This window comes from Tachyglossus aculeatus, chromosome 3 (assembly GCF_015852505.1).
Source record: "Tachyglossus aculeatus isolate mTacAcu1 chromosome 3, mTacAcu1.pri, whole genome shotgun sequence".
Lineage (NCBI taxonomy): Eukaryota > Metazoa > Chordata > Mammalia > Monotremata > Tachyglossidae > Tachyglossus > Tachyglossus aculeatus.
The window spans coordinates 36,567,985-36,573,984 of record NC_052068.1 but is presented as its reverse complement, the minus strand read 5'-3'; positions in this window follow the sequence as shown (position 1 = coordinate 36,573,984).

Here is a 6,000-nt window from a genome sequence, read left to right as displayed (position 1 = left end):
GAAGAAGTAGATTTGGACATCATCTGTGTAGAGTTGGTAGTTAAAGCTGTGGGAGTGAATTAGTTCTCCAAGGGAGTAGGTAAAGAGGGAGTATAGTAGGGGACCCAGAACTGAGCCTTGAGGGACAACCATAGTTAAAGAATGGGAGACAGAGATGGAGCCAAAGAAACTGAGGAGGAGCAGGCAGGGAAATATGAGGAGAACCAGGAGAGAACAGCGTCATTGATGCCAAAGTAAGATAGGGTTTGCAGGAGATATTAATGTTGGTCTCCCCTCTAGCCTGTAAGCTCAATGCGGGGAGGGAATGTGTCTGCCAACTGTGTTGTATTGTTGTCTCCCATGCACTTAATACAATGCTATGCACATAGTAAGTGCTAAATAAATATCATTGATGATGATGATGATGATGATAAAAGGGTGGTCCACAGAGTCTAAGGTAGCCGAGAGGTTCATTCATTCAATCGTATTTATTGAGTGCTTACTGTGTGCACAGCACTGTGCTAAGTGCTTAGGTTAGTACGGTTAGGCTAAGCGTACTAAGGTTGAAGAGGAGTAAACACTATTTGAGGAGGGAGGGCATTCCAGGCCAGAGGCTGGATGTGGGTGAGAATTCGATGGCCAGAGAGAAGAGAGTGGGGTACAGTGAGAAGGTTAGTATTAGAAGAGCAAAGTTTGTAGGCTGGGTGATGGTAGAAGAGTAATGAGGTGAAGTAGGAGGGGGCAAGATGATTGAATGCTTTAATGCCAATACTGAGGACCTTCTGTTTAATGTAGAGGCAGATGGGCAACCACTGGAATTTCTTGAGTCTCTGTACCATCCTGGAATCATAGTCTAAGAGGAAGAGAGAAAGCAAGATTTCTATTCCCATTTTACAAATGAGGAAAGTGAGGTATAGAGAAATTAAATGAGTTGCCCAAGGTTACACACCAGGCAAGGGTCAGAGCCAGGGTTAGTACCTGGGTTCCTTGACTCCTAGTCCCATGCTATTTCCATTAGACCATCCTCCCTTTACTCCCAAAACAATTCTTGCTTGTGTGAAAGATCATCCCTTGCACAAAATTTTCCTAAATGACCAGTAACTATTTTTACAAAATTTTTCGGTTAGATTTATACAATGTTTGGCTATATGATACTTCAGAGAGATCATTAATTATTGCAAATGCAATAATAATTGTGGTATTTGTTAAGCACTTGCCATGTGTCAGACACTGGGCTAAGCTCTGGGGTGGATACAAGCAAATTTGGTTGGACACAGTCCCTGTCCCATGTGGGGCTCATGGTCTCAATCCATATTTTACAGATGAAGTAGCTGTGGCCCAAAGAAGTGAAGTGACTTGCCCAAGTCACATAGTAGACAAGTGTCAGAATTGGCATTACAACCCATGACCTTCTGACTCCTGGCCTGAGCTCTATCCACTATGTCATGCTGCTTCCCTAACTGCCAGAGCACACAATTGCCAGAGCATACAAAAAAGTCTGAATTGGATGTCTGTATAAAAATCTAGTTTTAAAAAATTGTGATGGCAGATAAAACGTCAATGATTTTTGCAGAGGATTAAGATAGGCTCACATTTGGATAACACAAAGTAATTAAGGAAATTCAGTTGGGATATGCCACGAGGATAATACCATTACTGTACTGGGGATTTAGCCCTGAATTAAATATAAAAGAAGTGCTGCTTTCCAAGGGTCATTGGATAATGGAAGCTGCCGACCTGAGATTAGACACATGCTACTGTGAAGAGTTGAATATGAAGAAATAGAGGAGCCAAAGGAGAGATGTTATATTCTATCCATAAATTGAGAGACAGAGAAGAAAATTCTAAAATGTGAAATCTGTGAGTTGTCAAATGTCAACAGAAAGTCATTTACTGTGGATCCGAAAATTCTAAACTTTGGTCAGAAGTGGGAATCGATTTGTTTGTTTATGATGAGGAAACATCTTTTTTTACCTAATAATTGCTATTCCAAAAATCACAGTATCAAATAGCCAATGTAACAACTCTATCTAAATCTACCGTTGCAAGATACAGCATACCATCCCCAAGTAATAGTTCACAATTTAGACATTTTCAATCAAAGAAATGATCATTAGACTATTTCTTCCTACATTCCACGTCCAGTCCAGGATACCATCAATCAAATGTCTCACCAGAAAACTGGCCGAAAGCAAAAAATTCCACACAGGACCTCTATTTAGCATTATTTAATGACCAAGCCCTATCTTTGGCAATGGGCTAGTCCCAATAGAGCTACTTTTGGGAATAAAGTCAGAACTAGCTTGGTAGGAGTTTTCAAAATGAAATCAGAGAGAGAGAGAGAGAGAGACCATTTCACAAATAGGGTGACAAGAAAATGCAGAGAAAAGCGGTGGGATGACAGGCATTCTCATAACTGCCTGAATGAAAGGAGGATGATAAATTGTTCAATAGTCAGTCCTGGGAGAATGAGGGAGATGTTGGGTAGGATTGAGTGAGATTAAAATCGAAAAGGGTCAGATCTCTAGATCTGTAGAAGGGATGATGATGTTGGAATCTCCCATCAGGCTGATGGATGACCCTTGCTCTTGAGAACCCATGCGGGTGAAATCATTATAGTGTTAGAAGGCTAGGAAATATCTCTAAGGACTATCAACAAAGGGGAATAAACCACAGGTGTGCACAACCAGGGTCTGGGGAGAAGCAGCATGGCCTAGTGGAAAGAGCGTGGATCTGGGTTCCAATTGTGCTTCTGCCAGATGCTTGCTATGTGACCTTGGGCAAGTCACTTTACTTCTCTGAGCCTCAATCTGCCTGTTCTCCCGCCTACGTACATTGTGAGCCCCATGTGGGACTTGGACCGTGTCCAACCTAAGTAACTTGTGTCCACGCCAGGACTTAGAACAGTGTTTGATACATAGTAAGCACTTAACAAATACCATTAAAGAAAAAGCTGGATATAAGGAACATAGCAAAGAGTATCCCATAGAGTACAAGAGTATTGGTAAAAAAGAAAGAATAATAATATCAAGACGGAATAAAACTGGGAAGTACAAGAAACTTTACTGAAACTGTCAACTGGAGTAAGAAGACCCACTGAAAGATTAGTTGGAACTACTTCAAGTATTGAAATGTCAATTTTGAATATGTAAATAGGAAAGTTCAGATTGCTTTCACCCTCTATTTGAGGGTGCCCCTCAAGGAATTAAGCCTAACTAATTAAGCTTAATTCTGGATCCCTCTCTATTCTCCAATGTTACCCACTGCCTTGGAGAACTCATCCATTCCCATAGTTTCAAATACTATATGCTGATGATTCCCAAATCTATCTTTTCAACAGTGACTTCACTCCTTCTCTGCAGCCTCAAATATCCTCCTGCCTTCCGGACATCTCTACTTGGATGTCCTGCCAACATCACCAACTAAACTTGTTAAAAACAGAATTCCTCATCTTCCCACCTAAACCCTGTCTTCCCCCTGACTTACCCTTCACTGTAGACATCAACACCATCCTCCCTGTCTCACAAGCCCATAACTTTGACATTATCCTCAACTCATCTCTCTGATTCGACCCACATAGTCAATCTGTCACCAAATTTTGTTGGTTCTGCCTGCACAATCTTGCTAAAATCCACTCATCTTCTCCATCCAAACCGTTACTATGCTGATCCAAGCACTTATCCTTAAGTGCTTAGAACAGTGCTTGGCACACAGTAAGCACTTAACAAATACCATAATTATTATCCCACTTTGACTACTGGATCAGCCTTCTCACTGATCTCCCTCCCTCTTGTCGCTCCTCATTCCTGTGCTTACTTCACTCTGCTACGCAGATCACTTTTCTTAAAACCCATTCAGTCCACATCTCCCCACTTGAGAAGCAGCATGGTATAGTGGATAGAGCATGAGCCTGGAAGTCAGAAGGTCATGGGTTCCAATCCCAGCTCTGCCGCTGTCTACTGTGTAACCTTGATCAAGTCTACATCTCCACTCCTGTTCTCCCTCCCTCCCTCCAGACTTGGATCTCCTCCTGCCTTCAGGACATCTCCATCTGGATGTCTGCCCGCCACCTAAAGCTCAACATGTCCAAGACTGAACTCCTTATCTTCCCTCTCAAACCCTATCCTCTCCTTGACTTTCCCATCACTGTAGACGGCACTACCATCCTTCCCGTCTCACAAGCTCACAACCTTGGTGTCATCCTCGACTCCACTCTCATTCACTCCACACATCCAATCCATCACCAAAACCTGCCGGTCTCACTTCCACAACATCGCCAAGATCCACCCTTTCCTCTCCATCCAAACCACTACCTTGCTGGTTCAATCTCTCATCTATCCCGACTGGATTACTGCATCAGCCTCCTCTCTCATCTCCCATTCTCCTGTCTCTCCCCACTTCAGTCTATACTTCACACTGCTGCCCATATTAATCTTTGTAAATAAATGCTCTGGGCATGTCACTCCCCTCCTCAAAAATCTCTAGTGGTTGTCTGTCAACATTCGAATCAAGCAAAAACTTCTCACTCTCAGCTTCAAGGCTCTCCATCACCTCGCCCCCTCCTATCTCTCCCCCCTTCTCTCCTTCTCCAGCCCAGCCTGCACACTCTGCTCCTCTGGTGTTAACCTCCTCACTGTGCCTCGTTCTCGCCTGCCCCACCGTCGTCCCCTGGCCCACGTCCTTCCTCTGACCTGGAATGCCCTCCCTCCACACATCCACCAAACTAGCTCTCTACCCCCCTTCAAAGCCCTACTGAGAGATCACCTCCTCCAAGAGGCCTTCCCAAATGGAACCCTCCTTTTTTCCTCTCCTCCTCCCCTCCCCATCGCCCCGCCAACTCCCTCTGCCCTACCCTCTTCCCCTCCCCACAGCACTTGTATATATCTGTACATATTTCTTACTCTATTTATTTTATTTGTACATATTTACTATACTTCTTTTATTAATGATGTGTATATAGCTATAACTCTATTCTGATGGTATTGACACCTGACTACTTGTTTTGTTTTGTTGTCTGTCTCCCACTTCTAGACTATGAGCCCGTTGTTGGGTATAGACCGTCTCTATATGTTGTCGATTTGTAATTCCCAAGTGCTTAGTACAGTGCTCTGCACACAGTAAGCTCTCAATAAATACAATTGAATGAATGAACGAATGAACTTCTCTGGGCCTCAGTTACCACATCTGTAAAATGGGGATTGAGACTGTGAGCCCCTAATGGGACAGGGACTGCATCTGACCCGATTTGCTTGTATCAACTCCCATGCTTACTACAGTGCCTGGCACAGAGTAAGCACTTAAAAATCCCCACAATTATTACTATTATTATTACATCAAACAGAAATTCCTTATCATCTGCTTTAAAGCACTTAATTAACTCACCACCTCCTATTTTACCTCTTACTTCAACCCAGCCAGCACACTTCCCTCTTCTAACACCAACCTACTCACTGTACCTCAATCTCATCTGTTTCACTGATGACCCCTTTCCATCATCCTCCCTCTGGGCTGGAACTCCCTCTCCCTTGATATTTTACAGACCATCACTATTTCCACCTTCAAAGCCTTATTAAAATCACATTTCCTCTGAGAGGCCTTCCCCAGCTAAGCCCTCATTTCCTCTACTCCCTCTCTCTTCTTTATCATCTACGCATGTGGATGTGTACCCTTTTAGGACATGATATTCACCCCATTCTCAGCCCCAGGGAACTTACTTTCATATCTGTAATTTACTTATTACAAGTAAATTGCAATTGTACTTATTACAAAGTTGGCAGGGAACATGTTGTTTAATTGTGGTGTACTCTGCCAAACAGTACAGTGCTCTGCTTACAGTGAGAACTCAATAAATATTATTTATTGACTGAATGAGTAGTTGCTGTGTGCAGAGCACAGCACTAAGCTATTGGGAAAATACAGTACAATAGAGCTGGTAGACACGTTCCCTGCCTACAAGGTGCTTGCTGTCTAGAGAGAGAGACAGACATTAATATATATATATATAAATTATGGGTATGTACA